General features: G+C 41.3%; 1 long non-coding RNA gene across 1 annotated transcript; it reads right to left on the reverse strand.

Moving 5' to 3' along the window:
• Nucleotides 1-1234: 1234 nt before the first annotated feature.
• Nucleotides 1235-13819, reverse strand: LOC118246461 (uncharacterized). The gene is made up of 3 exons (XR_004778160.1): nucleotides 13673-13819; nucleotides 3143-3232; nucleotides 1235-1337 (listed from the first exon to the last, which is right to left on the reverse strand). It is a non-coding gene; the product is annotated as an uncharacterized LOC118246461 (long non-coding RNA).
• Nucleotides 13820-18981: the final 5162 nt, after the last annotated feature.

Below are 18981 nucleotides of genomic sequence, written 5' to 3' on the forward strand. Positions count from 1 at the left end.
TAAACTGTTCCCATCTTATTAGATTCCCTGATTTCCTTTTCCCACAGTTCAGGGTGGGAGGTGAATAATTTGACTTTACAACACATGCCTCTGCTGTTACAGACCCTCATAATACAAACACTCAAGGGAGCTTGACTTTCAGTAAGAATTTGAGGCAAGAATTGAAGCAGAAATCAAATACAGTCTCAATGGCAGTCTTTATCCCTCGTACTTAGCCTAAATCAAGCGATGAGGTTAAAGTGACTCGAACTGTGGCATACATTTTCTAATAGCTCTGCAATACATCATCCTACAGGTTTGCTCAATAAACTAAAAAAGCTGAGTAGCATCTTATATGGGATTCTGTGGTAACAATACATGGATGCCCCTTTGAAAATGTGATATGTCTTCTTCAGCCATTCTAAGAAACAGTAAATGTTTAATGTCCCAGGGTATGAATAAACTATTTGCATAAATTAAAAACAGACAATTAAATAGCTGGATCATATTCTGCATAGATTTCTGAGGCTGAAATCAGTGCTTGAGAAATGGTCCAAAATTCAACGATTGTTCACCAAATGGCTGGAGCTTCAAACATCTGGAATTTAAAACTTTTAACGTCTCTTCTCCATAAATTTTAGCCACCTCAAGGTCTTTCCACCACAACTACAACTTTCCTGACATGTTTTAGTGCTTGAGGTTAAAAATCACACTTTACCTCAGCTCTGTCAGGGTCAGATTTGTGGAGGGTAATTCTGTTGGACAAGATATCTTTGCGATTACTTAAAAATCTGTCACTTGGGGGAAGAAATAAGACTTTTCCACAACCCCTTTGAAGAAGAAGCCATTTAAGTGAACAAAAAGGGCTGGCTCAGCTTGCAACAGGGGAAAGAAAAAGTGAAGCTAAATTACCTAAACAGCATCTCAGCTCTTTGCAGCACGGCATTGTTTTGCAGCCAGATTAAGTGAGTAGATTAGAGTACTTGCCAGGGTTAAGACCAGTCACATCAAGACTTGAGCAAAAATTAGTGGGTAAGCCAATTTTCCCAGAAATCTCTAAAGACTAGCTCTAGGAATGATGGTTTTTCCATTCTACTTAGCACTCCACGGCACAGTTTCACAAAGCTTTTCACTCCCTCCAACATTTAATGGGTGGTATTTCCTATTTTGACTGGTACAGAGCTCATCTATGCATCTATTAACGTATGCAAAATGTCTTTTGCCAAAGCCTCCTTTTCTCTCACCCTCTTCATGAGGTTGAATGGATAGAAGAAATGTCTTTGCTCTCACGTCGCAGTCAATACGCCATCTTTGCATTTTTTTCAGCATTTCATGTGTTTCTCTTGTGAAGCTGCAGCCTATTTAAATTAAAGCAACAAGGTGAAGCATTGGCATCTTAGTTCATGGTTCAAACACCTGAGTTCTTAGTATATAAAAAAACAAAACAAAACAAAACAAACAAACAAAAAAAAAACCAGCCCAGCCCCTAAGGAACAAGATTGTTCTTAATGTAGCTGAGTTCCAAGAAAAACTTAAGGTGTGGTCTTTCTGCAGAGAAACACTCAAAAATTATTGCCTCTGTGTCTGGTTAGGGTCAAATTAAGAGCTGCCATAAAATATGTTTGCATTGGTGGAGAGAAACCCGGTAGCTTGTGCTTCTCTCATGTGTTACAGATGGCACAAGCCCAGAGATGTCCCTTACGTTTATTGAAACCAACGTTTTCTTTAAAGAAAAATTTCGTTATCTCTTGGCTGTGTAGAGTTTCTTTAAATTCTCCGTTGTGTTTGCTGTGGTGTGGGATGCTCATGGGCTGCAGCTGTGTCTGCCTTTTTTACTCTTTACCCTCATGCTTTCTCATCTTAGAAGGTGGACTACCCAAACAGATGCACACTGTCGAGAAGAATGACAACTCTGTGGCAGAAGACCAACAGCCCTGGGCTGAAGAGCAACAGCCTTGCTATTTGTTTATTTCATTCTGGCATGTCAATGAAGACTTATCAGGTCTTGCTCCTACCCATTTTGTTCCTCCCTGGCCTTGGCCCGGGCGAGAGCTTGCATGTATTGCATGTGATGGCCCAAGCCAGGAGGTTTCAGGGAAGTTCCCTGCACGTCTTCTCAACTCAGAGAGATCCTCAGCTGCTTCTGAAGTCCTTGTGAAGTTGTGATGTTAACCTCGATGTCCTGGCCAAATTCCAATGTAAGTAATTACAAACTGCCTATCTCATTTCAGCCTCTTATGTCAACTGCATGAAGTGTACTTTGGCTCTGAGATTTTTTCTCCATTTTTCAGTTCTAAACAGTTGCATAGCACTGCTTTGTGGAATTACCCTTCTTCCACCTATGGTGGCAGTTCAGTTTGTGATGCAAACTTTACACCATAAAGAAACAAAGAACAGATAAGTGTCCCCACATTCTCACAGTATATAATGCTCTTCAGACAGTGGATGGATGACTTCTCCACTAGGCTTCTCCCTCCTGACAGAGAATGGATGGGGCTGGGAAGCTGGCTGTCATGTTCCAGCTATTTTCATTTGATGGATGGCTCTGTAGTGCTGTTAGCACAAGCCATCATTTAGACCTTCCCAAGAGTACATTATAGCACACAGTTGCCTCCACATCCGTGTCCAACCATCAGTCTTCTGCCACCAGATAACTCACAAAAGAAAAAGTCTGTCCCCTATCTGTTGGTGAATCAGTGTTTGTGATGTTCACCAAGTTCCCAGGATGAAGGGTGCAAGAGGGCATCTCAACTAGATTATGAATATTGATTTCCTGCAGCTGTTCAGCTACTGATAGATATACATACAGCAGCATGGTGAAGAAGTTAAACTGACTTTTTAGTGGTCCAAAAATTGGAAAAAAAAACACAAACCAGTCTGGATAGCAGAGAAACCTTCCATAACCCTTTCTGCTCTGCCTAGCTAACTCTGCCTTGCCTGCAGCAAATGGGCCCATCAATCTGTTTTATCACACCCCGATCATGCAGTGCTCTCAAATTCAGATTTCCCCCAGCTCTTAACATCTCTGACCCTCCACCAGACAGTACAGGAAACACGTAATAAAAAAGTTACTAGAAGTGTTCAGCACAGTAAATGTGGGGACATTTGTGCACCCTGAGAAAAACCACAGGCACAGCTGCCTAAAACCAAGACATTTACTCACCTTCAGATATTTATTATTCCTTTCTTCCAACCTACTTCCTCGCTGCCATCTGTCTCCAAAGCAGGAGTGCATTCCAGATTATCCTTGATGCTTAAAACACAGAAAGACAATGACACAAATGGCAAACTGTCTGCTCAGAGGTCATGGGCTTTTCTGTACATCTCTGCCAAACACCTAAACTCTCTGCCCTCCACCTACTCCCAGTTTTGTAGCATTTTCATAAGATTCCTTTAAAAGTAAGAGGATGCTATTTCAGGCCTGCTTCTGAAAGGGAAGACTAAAAAAAGCCAAACATATTTCTGGTATTATACCACTAGAGCTAATGGTAGGTGACTTGGTAGGCAGGATTTGGCGTTGCTTGTGGTTTTGGTGAGTGAACACCTTCTTCAACACCTTTTGTCTCTGTTCTGCTGTGACAACCTCCATCCAAGCACACTGAAGTCTTCAGGATGTTTCTGCAATTGTACATCTTGTTTCTACTTCATTCCTTTCTGCTCTTTTTTTTTTAATTATTATTATTTTTTTCTGATTGATGTGAATCAGATCACCTGATAAGGTGTTAGTAAGAGCTGGTTGCAGAAAGGGTGGATTTCCACTTCCAGTGTAGTCTACATTTGAAAGCTCATCCTGTGCAATTGCAGCTGCCCAGTTGATCATACCTAATTCAAGTGTGTAAATAAGGTAAATACACATACATAAATAGATAAATGGGATGAATTTTTCATCAAGGATGGGCAGCTGTGGTCTTTTTGGGAATCCAAATTTTCCTGATCTGCACTGCCTTATTTTGACCCACAGTGCCTTGACAGCATGACTTCAGTGGGAGATCCCAGAGTCAGAGCAGGCTGACATGTTAATGTCTCTGTGGCTTCAACACTGAAGGAACAAAGCTTCCAACCATGCTCTGTAATGTACTAACATGTTATTGCTGAGTAAGGCAGCATTTGAAGTAGTAAGTGATTGTGTTTTGTTACAGAGGAAATAAGGAGTCTGGATCTTTCCTCTCCCACATCCAGGCACCCCCACCCCTTCTCCCCATTACATTGTTGAGGCACTAAAGGGCATCCACATGAAATCTTACACTGAACCTGCTTCCTTTTTCCACTGCCATGTAATTTGCCACATCAATGCAGCTCCCACCCTAGGATCTGGAAATTCTGTATCCCTTTTCAGAGATCGCCCTTTGATTTTTCTTGGACTTGGCTGTGTTTTTAAGCCTCTCTAAGATAGCTGCACAGGAGCAGGAAATTCTGTAGACCCCACTCTGTCTCAGGAAGAGAAGAAGGAGCCAAGCTCCTATTAGCTCTTCCTTTTCATTTGCTAGCTTTTGGAAGAAAAAAAAAATCATCAGACACAAAAGAGTGCTAGACATAGGCATTTTCATTTGACTTTTCTATTCCTTTTCCCTTTCTTTTAGTGCTCAGGACAAAGGGTTTCCACTCACGGTCCATGCCTGGGTCAATAGCTGCTGATAGGCAGGCGGAAGGTTTCTTTCTGCAATCTCTTGGAAAGCAGAGCATTTGTTAGCTCTAGACAAGTTTTCAACTTCAATGCACGAATCAAATACCCGAATCAAATTATTATGTGCAGCTGTGAAAATTGTGATCATGAAACCTGATTACAATTCTCCCCCCCCTTCCTCCAAGGTCAGTGACAATATACAAAAGACCTTCCCTTCTCTAAAGTAAATATTTCGTGGAACAAACATGACTCTTCCTCCATAAGCTTTGAATGTCTGAGGGAAGGAGGCTGGACAGTGCCGGCAGAGTTCAGAGCTCATGGGAGGTCAGGACAGAGACGCTTCGTTCTCTAAGCAATCGGTCACTTACTTTTGTAGGCTTGTTTTTCCCTTGGCTGCTTTTCCCTCTCACCTCACTAACCGTTTCAAGACAACTGGTGCTAATCCCTAAAGGACCGTGTTTTGTTTTGTTTTTTAACAAACACACTTTTAATTCGACCGTGAGCCTCTCCACGTCTATTTTCCATGCAGTGAAAGCCACATAATCCTCTACCTTCAGAGATTTTCACTTGCATGTAAACAAGCACCGTTATTTCCTTACATGAGGTATGTTGCAATGATATACATCCCAAATGCAAACAGAGACCGCCTGCTTTTTGTTTAACTATAGTGCATATTTCAGCAGTGTAGGATGAGTTAAACTTTCATGCTCCAGCCAACAACCCATTACAGAGAATGCAATCTGAACCAGATGGGCCCAGGTCATAGTATTTAAGATCCCTCACAGTGAGATCCAATCTTTGGTTGCATCTGAAGTCTTACTTATCCATTTGCTGGAGTCAATGGATGTACTTGTTGGAGTAGAAGCAACTCAGACAAGTAAAACATTAGAGAATTAACTTTTAAAAAGTGTCTGTAGCTGTAAACTGCACTAGATGCAAATGCTTTCCGTATGCAGACCATCTGCTGCTGCTGTGCTTTCCAGGCGGTCCTTGCTGACACAATGTCAGCTTGGTCTCCTGGTCAGGCTGCTCCACTGGGATGCTGGAGACCTGGGTTCAACCCTTTGCATGGCACAGACTTCCCGGGTGCCTTAGGGAGTCAGTAAAGACAGATGGAAATATGGGAAGCATTGTAGGGTTGGAATTGCTGGGACATACACAGGGATGTGTTGTGTGCTGCCACTGCTCGGAGCAGGAACAGCTTTCCTTTTATCCCGTCTGCCCCACAGCTCCCACCACGCATAGGAGTGGGATATGGTGGCAGTGCTGGGACACAACAGGAAGGTAGAGACAAGGCCAGTGTGGCATGGCCTTGCCAGATGCCTGCAGGAACTTAATCAGAGGGCTCTGACAGTACACAGGGATCAGCAGTGGAACACATAGGTAGTAAAGCAGCATGATTAAACAGGGAGGAGTGGTACCACCTCCACTGCCCTCAGGGCTTTCTTGTTACAGAATGAAAGCCCCAAAGCTGCTTGTGAACTTGGGCCTTCGGATTGGCAATTTGCTGGGCTCCCTGCCAAGCCACGAGGCCAGATGTTCCTGACGTCGTTTGAAAACCACTGTCTCAGTCAGTAAACATCACATCAGTCCAAGCTCAAACCTGATTAAAGGAAACTTTGGATTTTCCACTTAATGAAGAAGGGGTGAAAGGTAGGAATGTACAAGAGATTGCTCTTAGCCAAGAACGAATCAAGAAAGTCAGTGTCTTTATTTCACTGACTACAACTACTGTGTAACTTCAGACATGGGGCAGCTTCAGTATAACGTGGTCACCGGCAAATCTAAAAAATGCTGGGTTTCAGTCAGAGGATCCTCCCAGAGTTCATTTGGTTCCTGAGGCTTATAAATATTCACGTTTCTTAAGTTAAGAAACCTGGGCTGGAAAATTGCACCAGAACAAGCTGTCTGTGGGAAATTCCTGCTCCTTATTGCTTCCATTCCTGATGCTACAAAGATAATTGCCTTCTTCATTGTCTACTTGGCATCTACTTGAGCCCAAACACATGCCAGAGAAAGGTATTGAAGTATTTTAGAATGACATAAAGGTTAACTGCTCTTTCTCCTTTGAAAACCTACATCAACCTACAGAGAGCTCTTGTTGGCTTTTGCCCCTCTCCAGCTCTTTCTCCTCTGCCTGTATCAGAATGACAGGGACTGGATATCCTTTCATGACAGCATTACTCTGAGATGATGTTGTTGAGGTGGGCCCCAGACTGTGGCTTTTCTCCCATTTTTATACAGTCAGAAGATTAACATGGTATCAGGAGATAGAAGGATACTCAAGCATTTGATATTTTTCCTGCTGTTGATGATGTCATCCAACAATAAAAAAAAAAAAAAAAAGACAAACAGATTATAATTTTCAAAATAAGAACTCCATTTGAAGCACTTTTTCCCAGCGTTTACATGGACATTCAAATTGTTTTCATCTTATATGGACATAACAATCTTCCTTTGTGTAGGACTTCAGGCATGGCTGCTAGGACACAACAATGTTCTTGTGATGTGGATCTCATGGCCTCTCATTGTGATACAAAAGCGGTGCATCAGATGGGGTGGCTGAGCTGAAGTAAGACTGAGCATCTTCATCAGATACTGGCTGAGAGGACACACATATATGCATATTCACGAAACACTCCCAGCAGCACTGAACAAGTGTTTACAAGTAGTATGCGTTCTCACTAATCTGAGCAATGATCTGGAATGATATTGCAAGTTTGACTTCCTACAGGGCATTTTTTTGGTTTAGCTTTAAAGTGTATCTATAAATATGTCCCAGACATGGTATCCTCTATTTCTGAAAGACCATCAAGAGGGCTTTCCAGCTGTTTGCTGAATTGCCAGCAAGTGCAGGGGAAGTGGATTGTTAATGTTAATATTACACCTGCTGTCTGGATGAGCTTGCTGTGTGATAAGAATTAGGGCTGCTTGACAGCAGCTTGGACCATATCGAAACAGCTTCAGTATTTGATGGGCACAGTGGGGAGGTGAGTAGCTGGGAAGGGCAGAAAGCATTGCTTCCCTTTGCTCTGTGCTGAGCTGAGGCATCAGTTCTTCTCTCCTGATCTCTTAACTGTGAGCAATAGGACATGACAACATACACATGATTAACTGGTTTGTAATACATGTCTCAGGTGCAAAGGGGGATGACTTCACCCACCTGACAAAAGCACAAATGTCTGGTAAAAACCTGAGAGGGAAAATGTCCCATGGGAAAGCTGAGGGAGGTGGGGAAAAAAAAAAAAAAAAGGAAAAAAAAAGAAAAGTGTCATTGCTATGTGCTGCAGGGGCTCAGGAGTCACCACAGGAGCTGGTGTGAGTCAGGATAGGCTGCTGGGATGTGACAGGAAGGCAGATCACAGGGCCTGCCCATCTCACCGTACAAAACCAAGGAGATACGGGGCTTTGAAGCCCCAAGTGCAGAGCCCCTGTGCTCTACTTCAAGTTGTTGCAGCTCAGGATGTGGCTGTCTGCTGGGAAGGTATCTGCAGAGACAACTGGGGGAGAAGATGGGGCTGCTATAGTACCTTGACCTGGCTCAGACCAGGCTGTGGAGCATCTTGGTGGTGATGCTGGTTTGAGAAGTTTCCATCCAAACCTTTATTTGTGCAGCTCTCCAGGAGCTTTTCTGCACAGAGAGCTCTGAAATCCAGGCCAAAACAAAAGCTCAGAAGTGTCTCTTGAACTCAGACCATCTCACTGATACTTTTTTTGCCAGTTGTTTTGCTGAAGAACGTGTGTGGTTCCTGCTTGTAGGCAGGTACACAATTAATTTGGTAATAGCTCCACTGAAAAGTGTGGGAGCTGGGGGAAGAGGCTAGCGATTACAGCTGTTTAGGTTTTACTCCTTTATAGAGGTAGATCATTGTGTAGACTTGTACGAGAAAAAGATCCTCAAAGAGTTGACTTGGCAGGAAAGCCAGGGATGAAGATGAGGTGTGGGAGGGATGGGATGGCCAGGGCTCAGGAGGAGTGGGCAGACAGACTGTCCCCTGCCACCAGGGAAATCCCCGTGCCCTGCTGCAGGCAGCCTGCCTAAGAGAAAAGCAGCAACAGTGGCATCCCAACATGGACTTAAACCATGAAAAAATGTAAGTGATTTCCAAACACTCTCAAGGCTGGTAAGATGGCCAAGTGCATGTGACTGTGTTTGCACAGTCATGCAGGTGCTGTTAGTTGTTATTATAGAGAAAAGTCCATTTTCATGCTATTTCTATATATATTTTGTTTTATTTTATTTTCCCATGGAGGTGTACTTCAATACAAGAAATGCAGAAATGGAGGCATTAGGTAAATTATTGAATAATCAATTAATTAATTATTAAATAAGGGATTAATAACTTTACCAAATCTTGTGGAAGCCACAGGCTCTTCCAGGGCAAGGATTCACACTCTTAATATCAGATAGCCCAGTACAATATGTGAGTCTGTGCCTATGTATATGAACCACTTTAACAGTAGAAATAATCTAATTCACTTTTATTTCACTACTTGCAACGTGAAAAAAGTTCTTGTCCTTAAATGAAGTAGCAAAACAGATGAAATCAGATCAAACACTTTGAGAGAGTTAAAAATGAGTGTAGGAACATTGAAAGACATTCGATGAGCCATTAAATGCTTTTGTTCCTTCCAGTCTGTAATGGCCAAACTGATAGCAGAAAAGTAATTTATTGAACTACTTTGTCCTCCACTTGCACATGTGTGATATAAACAGAGAGATAATAAACAGCAGCTGGGGATCCCTTTTTTCATGCAAAAGGGAACTTGTTTGAAATTTTTCTTGCTCCCAACTTTAAAAACATTTACTTTTTTCAGCTTAGGACAATAGCTTTCATAGTGCAAAACAACGTTAATCATCCTGAGTGACGGCACTGGGCTGGAGAGATGAAAAAAGCATGGAAGCTTGAGCCATTTGCGATGGTTTAAACCAATCACTTGAAATCAGACAACGTCAGTTCAATTTACTACACATTTTTATGTAAGTAGTCAACGCTGCTATTAACAGCTGGACTTCAAAGTTCGGATGGAGCGGGAGTCTTGAGGTCTGTGTAATGTTACTTCCCCCCCACACTCCGTCCATGTAGTCATTAACAAGAGTTGGTTTACATGAACATCAAGTGCTGATAAGGATGTCTGAGTATTGACACAGAAATTGCTCAGTAAAGAGAGCAATTTATAGGAAAGCCAAGTGTAAGACATTAGTCATGCACTATTAGGGGACAGCTAAGTTTTACAGAAGGATCTTTTGAACTCAATTGGACTTGAACTTAATAAAAGCAAATTCCAAAGGAGAGGTTTGCTTTATGTTGGCCAAACATATTAAACCAATATTGCTCTGTAGGTAATAATAGCAGTTCAATTAGCCTAATTCCACCTTCATTGGAAATACAATTATTCCGAACAGAGTTTAATTGCAAGCTTATAACTATTAAAGAAGGTTGGAAGTTGAAAAGGATTATTTGTTAATATTTTACCTGGAGATAAATGAAAAATTGCAAAGGATAACTGCTATAACAACAAAGTAATTGCAGAATGCAATATATTTTATAAATATAAAAATATATTTATAATTTTATAATAATATATTTATAATTTATATAAAATATATATTTATACAAATAAATTTTTATAAATAAATTTATTATAAAATAAATTTATATAAATTTATATATATATTTTTATTTATAAATAAATTTATATAAATATATAAAATATATTTATATTTTTATAATAATATATTTAAAATATATTTGATAAATTATATATTCTAATGTAAATATTAAATACACATATATATTTAAAATTGTCTTCTACTGAGAAAAAAAAACAGCATAGACTTAAAGTCACATTTAATACTGAGCTTTAAAACAAGCTTAAGTACTTTTCACACAACAGGCTATTAACTTGTAGAACTCATTGCCACAGGATTTTATGGAGACCAGGAAAAAAAAATTAATTTGAAACTGGGAAAAACCATCCATTGGTGACTATTAAAGTCCAGATACAGCCTCTGGAGCAGGAAACCCCATACCTGCCAACTGCCAAAAGCTGAGAAAGTCCAGAAGGGAAAGATCATTTAATATATCCTGCCCATTGCAATATTTTTTTCAAGCATTTGCTGGTCCTTGGTAGAGCTGGGGTGGCAGGACAGACAGACATTTATTCTGACCTGGAAAAAACAGTCACTTTCCTATCACATGATGAGTGTTGGACTTCTCTTTTCCATGGTGTGAATAATGAGAGTGGGGTTTGTGCGTTATTTGGATTCAAGAAAGCTTTCCACCATCCGTCACCACAGGATGGACTAGTTTCTGTGATGGCATTTATTCATGCAAAGAGCAAAATCCACTGCTGCAAATGACTTAAAAAGAAACAAAATCTCCTTGGCTCCAAGGGACATGGGAACAGGGATGAATTTTCGAGAGGGACCTCAGGCTTCTTGGAGCTGGGTACCATGGCACTGGGATGCCACTCGCTCACTGCTGCTGGCAGCACCAAAGTGTGCATGAGTATGCAGGTTTGGCTTTTCAGTGTGACAGCACCTGTTAATTGTCCAGTTAGGTATTACCTATTAAACATTTACTGCCTATTTCCTGTACACGTCTGGTGGGGCTAGCAGGAAATTTAGAACAAATTAAGCGGCAGCTGTAATCCCTCAAACATCTAACAGCCCCTGATATTATAAAATATTAGAAATGGATGTCCCAAGGAACAGACACTTTTAGGGCAGCTAACTTCCCCTGTGTCCCCAGCCCGGCCAGCCCAGGAGGTTAAATTACTCAGCTGGTATCTCTCTGCTTACGCTCCCTGTCTCTCCACCCACACTTTTGGTACGTTTGATGGGGCTCTTTCATCCCCCCCCACTGTTCCCACACAATTTCACATGTGGTCTGAGTGGGGCACTTCCTGCCGTTAAAAAAGCAAAACCAAGACCCCTGCAGAAACAGCCTGCATGCAGAACACCCAAGTTGACAGAGTGTGAGAGAGAAGGCCTAATCCATACCAGATGAGCAACAGCAATAGCCCTACTGAGCCAGGCCAAACACAGAGCAGAAGACAGAACAATCCTTTTCTTCCCCCCCCTCCCCGTTCCCTCTTCAAGTGGACACTTCAAAACACTAGGAAAATATTCCAAGGAGCATGCCCCTAACTTTAAACCGATATTGTTTGGGTTAAGTTGCCTACCATGCAATGTTCTTTCTTCACTTTCAAAATAAACCGTAGGAAGCATTAATGCAAATACTGTATAAACACACATTCATTCCTACATTTTAAAATCTGCCCTAGTGCTCAGGCTTTAGTTGCTGTTTAATTTGATGCGAGAACCAGATGTATCTTGAAATTGCAGATCTTCACAACCTTCTTACATGTAAACAGGAGGAAATCTGATCCATATCTGAGACAGAGACCTCCAGAGAGCAAGCTATCGAACCCTGCCGCCGGTCCCTAGCTTTTGGATGTGCTTATCGGTTTGATTTCATTTTAATTTCATGTTATCAGACTGAAGAAAGGAAGTGCACCAGGGCAGATTTTTTTGGATGCAGCTCTGTAAAAGCTTGTGGATTTTTTTTTTTTTTCCAAAAATTAGTCAATTAGTTGGGACCCGTTAAAAACTCAATTTTTTCATATCAAAAAAGGAGAATTAGAAGTTAACCCATATTTTAATAAAAGAAGGGAAAAGGAGTGATCTGAAATTTAAAACTGGTTCTGATGTTTTCCTTAATGAATTTTAAACAAGATTTGGATAAATATAAACATGTAAAATGAATATATTTATTAACAGATATAATTATAGTTATTTTAATAGAAAATTAATTTTTGTATTTTAAGAACATTTTCAGCTCAAAGTATTTTTTTACTTCATTGAAAACATTTTTTTTTTCTGTAAAAACATCCTATTTAAAAAAAAAAAATTGTCTTCAAACTTGGACATTTTATGCAGCTTCAAAGTGTCATATTTTGGCTATAATGTTTTATGACATAAAATTCACAAATGGAATGGGAAAGTATCATTGGAAATTATTGGGGAAAAGGCATTTTTAATTGAAAGAAATCTCCTGAAAAAAATCCACCACCTTCCTGTTATGCTATAAATTCAGTGCTGAGTTGGACATTTCAGACCTTCATTATTCGTTTGCAGATGGATGTGTGGCTTTCAAAACTGTTCCTCCAAGCACAGGGTAGATGGGCAAGGCAGTGCATACCTCCTGGCACCTCTGGCACCTGGGGCTCTCCGGGGCCTCAGGGGAACATCCCAGTGTCTGGCCCCATAAAGAAGCTGCAGAGCAGCACTGTGGAGCTCCATGAGATCTTTTACTTTTTGAAGACCCATTTAAAGCAAATTCAGGACTCTCCATACTAACATGGAGTGCAGAGATTGTTTTCGAGGATGCGGCATCCCGTTATTTTGTTAAGGGCAAATAATACAATGAGCATATCTTAAGGAAAAAACAAAACAAAACAAAACACACACACACAAAACCCAGCCCTCTCTAAAGACATCAAGCCTCTATTTTCTGCAGTGGGTCAGAATTTCACCTCCTTCTCTGGCAAAATCCCAGCCTCCAGATGAGGCAGGTAACATCTCTAAGTCCCTCACAGGCCCTTATTTCTACAGGGCCGAATCTACTCTGATTACTCATGGATATGCCAAAAATGATGCATTCCTGCAGTCACCAGAAGGAGCTAAATAAAACCTATTGGGTCACATATCCACTTCCAAAAGAAGTGCCTGAACATATATTTACACAATACTACACCCGATGACAGCTCCAGAGCTATTACACTCTAACAAGCAAGCAGCTCACACTGAAGTACAGCTTCGCTGTAAGTTCTTCACAACAGACCCAGTAATGATCCAAAATTCGCTTTCCCTTTCACATCCCTTTTCTGCTTACGGCCAAAAGGAGTATGAAAATTCCCCAGAGGAAGATCAGAAGCAGAGGCAAACAGCATTAATCATGCATAACGACGCCTGTGAGATGAAGTCAGCATGCTCCCTGCTCTCCCTGCCTTGAGGAGGACATTACACAAATCCGACCCTTCAGCGTTGTTGTAGCAACTCACTGAAGTGCCTCTCAAGGCCAAGCACTTGATTTATTTCCTGTTCTTGCTGCCTCAATGCTGGCATCTCGTGATGGCTCACTGCAACACTGCATCATTTCTTCTTTCCTCCATATAGACTTTTCCTCCTTCCCCTAAACCGTCCTTTTGATAGGGGGTGTCTTCCCCAGCCATGGGAGCACAGCTGCAAGAACGCACTGGTTCAGCCTGCTCATATGCCCATCAAAGTCATGTCTATTGAACAGCAGGGGTTACCGAGGTCTGTCCAAAACAGGTGGCCTCTTCGGGTGACTCGGTCATCCAATTCTGGCTCTGCCAGGGTTTGGAGGTGGTGGGAACAGCTGGGACGGGGAGATTAAACAGAGGAATTGGAGAAGATAGGACTGGCCATTGCATGGAGGAAAGCAATAGGTCTTCATTGATTTCAGTTTTATATCCACAGAGAAACAGGGTGATTAATTTTTTTTTCCCATCACCATTATGGAATAGGAGTCAATTTCTTAATGATGAAGCAGTGCTTCAAGAAATATGTTAAAAAAAAAAGGGGAAGCAGATATTTGCCTAATATGCCTCTCCTATGTAAACTTGCAGCATGTTTGCCCCAGAGAAAGAGCATTGGTTTGAGGAGAAGTGGAGACAGGCCTGTACATAACTGATCTATGTGGAGGAAAACCTAGAAAATCTCAGTAGTTCCTGGTCCTGGGAAAAATATCCCTTAAGTAAGGATGGACATTGAGCTGAAATCTCCAAATAGCCATTGTCACTGAAATTTTTCCATTTGATGTGATGACTTGTTTCTGTATCTCCTCTCTCTCATCTCTTTTCCCCAAATGTGGGCATTCTCTTGCTCCTGAAATCTCTGAAGACACAACTGTGGTCCCTTGGCATGCTTCAGTATGTGATTCAACAAAACATGAGCCATGCATCAGGCCAGATATTTTACTGTAGATTTTGACATATAAAGGGGCAAGTTCTGAGATTTTTAAAGTATATAAGTCACTCACACAAATGGGAACAGATTTGTACCCTGAAACTGGGGCACTAAAATCTGGTCAGCTAAATGTTACATACATACATGCATACCTAGGGTCCAACTTCTCTTACCATTGTTTATTGTACTATCCTACTTTCATGTAAAGAAGGAAAAAGTTCACTGGCAGTTGCTCTCTCCTATGAACAAAACCCCTATTCTACATTTTTAAAGCCTGCAGCTGAATAAACGAGAGAACCTGGCCTTTCTTTACAGGCAGGGGCTGTCAATATTATATGATGCTGGAGAAACACAGGGAGAAGTGAGTCAAGGAATGAAACACCAAGATTTTCTGTTTCAAATACCAAATGTCTGAAGCCAGTGTTAGGCTGTGCCAACGCACTGAGGAATGAGTGAAATGTGAAACATGATCTCCCTAAGACGCTGCAAGACATAGAGGCTGGATTCTCAGAGTGTTGCTATTAAAAGCCCATTTGAAACTCTTGGTTCTCCTTTGGGAGGATAACAAGCAGAAAGAGTTTGCTGGTAAAGATTATATTTAATTCCATGTTTAGGATGCCTGGGCAGAACATCAGGAACAACAATATTGCTTGATGTTTCTCCCTTGTTCAGCTTTCTGCAAGATTTTGTTGTTGTTGTTATTGTTTTTGGGGGTAGGGGGTTGCCTTTCTCCCTTGGGCGCAAGAATGGCTGAAACGTCATTAGCTGCAATAATTAATCTTTGCTTCTGTGCAGTTTCGAGAAGCAGTGGCTTTATTGAATAGCCTTCTATTTAAATGTAAGCCAGATGCCGTTCTCGTAGCCATCACAAACACAAACTATTAGTTTTAGTTCAGGTCACGGCCAGTTTAGTTATTTGAACTTCTCTAAATGGCCTTGCCTCCCAGCTCTCTAGCTCATCAAGGCTGGAGCATAGACTCTAAATAAGGCAGATAATAGTAATCCTTTTAAACTGAATTTTAAAGCCAGTGGAGACCCACATTACTTAAGAACTGGAAAAAGAACTGAAATTTTCAATTCAGTTTTACTGAGATGCCAGACATTTATTTCTAACTTCTCATGTTTTAGCTCAGCACCAGTGTCTGCAGCACATTCACATCCATGGTCAGGTGGAGCAAGTCTCTGTGCTACAAGGGATCCCTCTGAAGTCAGGAGAACAATTTTGGGAGCCAAAAAATACCTCCACATAGTGAAGGCCATCCAGCTCAGGCCCTAGCAGTTATTTAGCTGTATTTGCGTATCCCGTAGGCACTGTTCATAATCCTTCTTAGGGTTTCATATCTGAAATTCACATATCTGATGGTAATTAATACAAACAATTTTGCTGGTCAAGGACCTGCCCCAGCAGTTCAGAGTGGAGCCTGGTTTGTGGGGTGAAGATGGCCAGCATCTGTCACTGCTCTGAAGCCTTCAAAGAGAAGGAAACTTGGTCTGCAAAGTGCGTCAGCAGCAGCCAGAAAAAGAACTGGTGGGGCATTTCAAAGCAGGAGAAGTAATTGCCTCAGTTCAATCTGTATTTTTTGAGTTCAGCTCATAAAACATGTAGTGTTTACTCCAAACTTGCTGCTTGAATCACAGGGTTTTATTTGACTGAGCTCCCGATGCCCCTCATAAATAGCAAGCAAGAGCAAGCAGCTGTACCCATTCATTTCAGCAAGCTTTCTTTGTTACCCAGTTCTTTTTTACGAGGCTGAAAGTATCTGTTTGTGTTTTCTTAGAAGTGATTTGATAAAAGAGAAAATTAAATGTTACAAGAAAACAAGAAGTAAAAATTAGCAAGACGGGCTTAAAACCAGGGGTAGCAGATTTTGTTAGGCAGGATAATAGATTAAGCAAAAGACGTATGATTGAGGCACACAAACCTTTCTTCACATATCTAGCTGTTGTCATCCAAGGCAAGACATGAAGGAACATCCTCCTCACATCTTGCCAATGCAGGCTTGCAGCATGGAGCCAGTAGAGCTTGAAGCATGTGCAATATTTTCCAATTTCCTGATGGGTTCCATGCAACGCAAACAAAGTTTAACTTTTTGACTAGATCGTTAAAAGTGTTGGCAAGAAGGTGTCAGTCATGTCACTGAGCTGGTTGCTGCATCACTGTAATTGCTATTAATTGATAGCATCTTGGAGCTGTTTTGCTCAGCTAACAGGTTCCAAATGGCTTGACACTGAAGTGAAAACAAAGAGTTTTTTTCCTTGTCTTCTTTTCACACTTTATACTGCACATTAAAATCTACTCTCTGGATCCTGATATCAGATAATCTGGGTATAATTAATGCCTGAGAACATTTGCCCCCTGCCTTAGTTTTACAAGAAGAAAATCTGATATTAAGATTCTTTTTGTTATTAGAATAAAAAAGAAAATATATTAAATTTTAAAGTCAATAATTGGTGGAATTGTAGTTATCTGGGTGTCAAATTCTATGGAGGATGGGAAGAAAAGGAAGCCCAGGGACTCTATCCTTAAAGCAGATTAAAATCCAAGTGTTCAAACAGTTACTTAATTGCTGTAACCCATTATTGAGATGAAGTGATTTCATCCTTGCTGTCCCGTGAAACAAGACCCCCGGCAACTGAATGGTGAGGAACAGATGGAGGGGTGTCAAGAATGATAAAAAGTTCCTGAGTATAAATATAACAAATAGGTTAACAGAAAGGAATGGCGCCATGCATATCATAAAACCCTGCTAGGCTTATCATGTTCAGATAAATCTTGATTTTGTAATGAAATAACATCAGAGCCTTCTGCTTTGGGTTTCACAGGTGATTAGATCACTGATGTATGTGGCAGGGGATAGCAGCAGGGAGGAGGAAACATTAGCAGGAGCCTTAAATGACCTCTTCTAGCTGCTCTTTGATACTGTGAGAAAAGCCCAGCCAGATCATTGTTATTTCATTGCCAATTTTGTGGTGGTGTCCTTCCAAAATTAGTTTAAGTGGAAACAAACTCACTGAAGCCTTTGCAAGGAGACCTGGTGTTGGTCCTGAAGGGGTGAAGAGCCTATCAAGGGAGTGGTACAGCAATGCTCATCTGTTGATTTTCCTGCTCTCTTTCCTGACAGCAGGACTTTGCAGACCCTGGGAATTGTCTGCACAGAGCTCCATCTCCATGAGGTCCTCCAGTAGCATGGTTGAAAGACAGAATGATTTCCCCATTATTTCTGAGCTGGAACGACAGTGGCAAGCTGCCTTCTCATGGTGCTGTGGATGGGGAACGCCATGGTGAGTTCAGCACTTGCAATTCATTTCTAAATCCCACTTTCATCCTCTTTTTTTTTTTCCATTGCACTGCAAGAGTGAAACATTTTCTCAAATGAAAAATCTCCTGAGACAATGATGTATAAGCAAGCAAGGCCTCCATGTAACAAGTGAGAAAAACATTAAATTTCATTTCCGGCAATGCACCTACCTATTTATCTTTCCTCGCACTGTTCCTTTTAACACTGAAAATACCCCTGAGCTTTTGAAATCCTCAAGGTATATTGGCAACGCAGAGGTCAGTAACCTGATCTCAGTGCTAAAAAGACACTAACAGTTCTTGAGGGTAAAGGAAAGCTCTTTAATGATTTTAGCAGATGAATCAGAGGAGAGGGGGAGGGGTCAACTGGTAAATCTCATACGACCCTACAAAAGATAACCTTTGACTTCTCCTGACTCTCTGAACTGCAGTGCCAGCAAAATCCTGAGTTCTTGTGGGACCAATAAATCCTTGGGTGTTCATATCAGAGATCCTATATTCCGGCTGTAAAACTTGAGAATCCCAACACAGCTCGGTAGTTAAAAGTCATCACTGATAAACCCGCTGGGCTTCATTTACCAGCAGACTGGTTTGTGGCACTGAACGGGGAGGAAAAAATCCATTTCTGCGCTGGAATTGCAAAATAACCAAAACAACAAATCTGTAGGCCAAGTTTTGCCCTCAGATATGCGCCAGCAGCTTGTGGAGAAGTCAATGAGCGCTGAGAGTGTTTATCTGAGAGCAGAAGTTGGCATCAAGCCCCCTCGCTCCATTTATTCAGGCATGGAGCACGATGCTGAAGGCAACCGGCCTGAACCATGCCCCAGCATCCCTCAGAAAATGAATTCTATTGAAAGGAAAATAAAGACTTGAAGCAAGTGGTGTTTGGGTTAGAAAAATCAAAAGATACTGCTATTTTTATTTAGAGGAGCAGGCTGCATCCGCAGAGAGCATGGGATGTTGCTATTTGGAAATACGTGTTTAAGATGAGTTTCCCTTTCCAGAAAGAATCCGTTATGTGATGCAACTATTCCGACCAGGGAGCACTTTTGCGCCAATAGAACAACGTTTCTTTTGCAGGAC

Source organism: Cygnus atratus, chromosome 12, assembly GCF_013377495.2.
Source record: "Cygnus atratus isolate AKBS03 ecotype Queensland, Australia chromosome 12, CAtr_DNAZoo_HiC_assembly, whole genome shotgun sequence".
Lineage (NCBI taxonomy): Eukaryota > Metazoa > Chordata > Aves > Anseriformes > Anatidae > Cygnus > Cygnus atratus.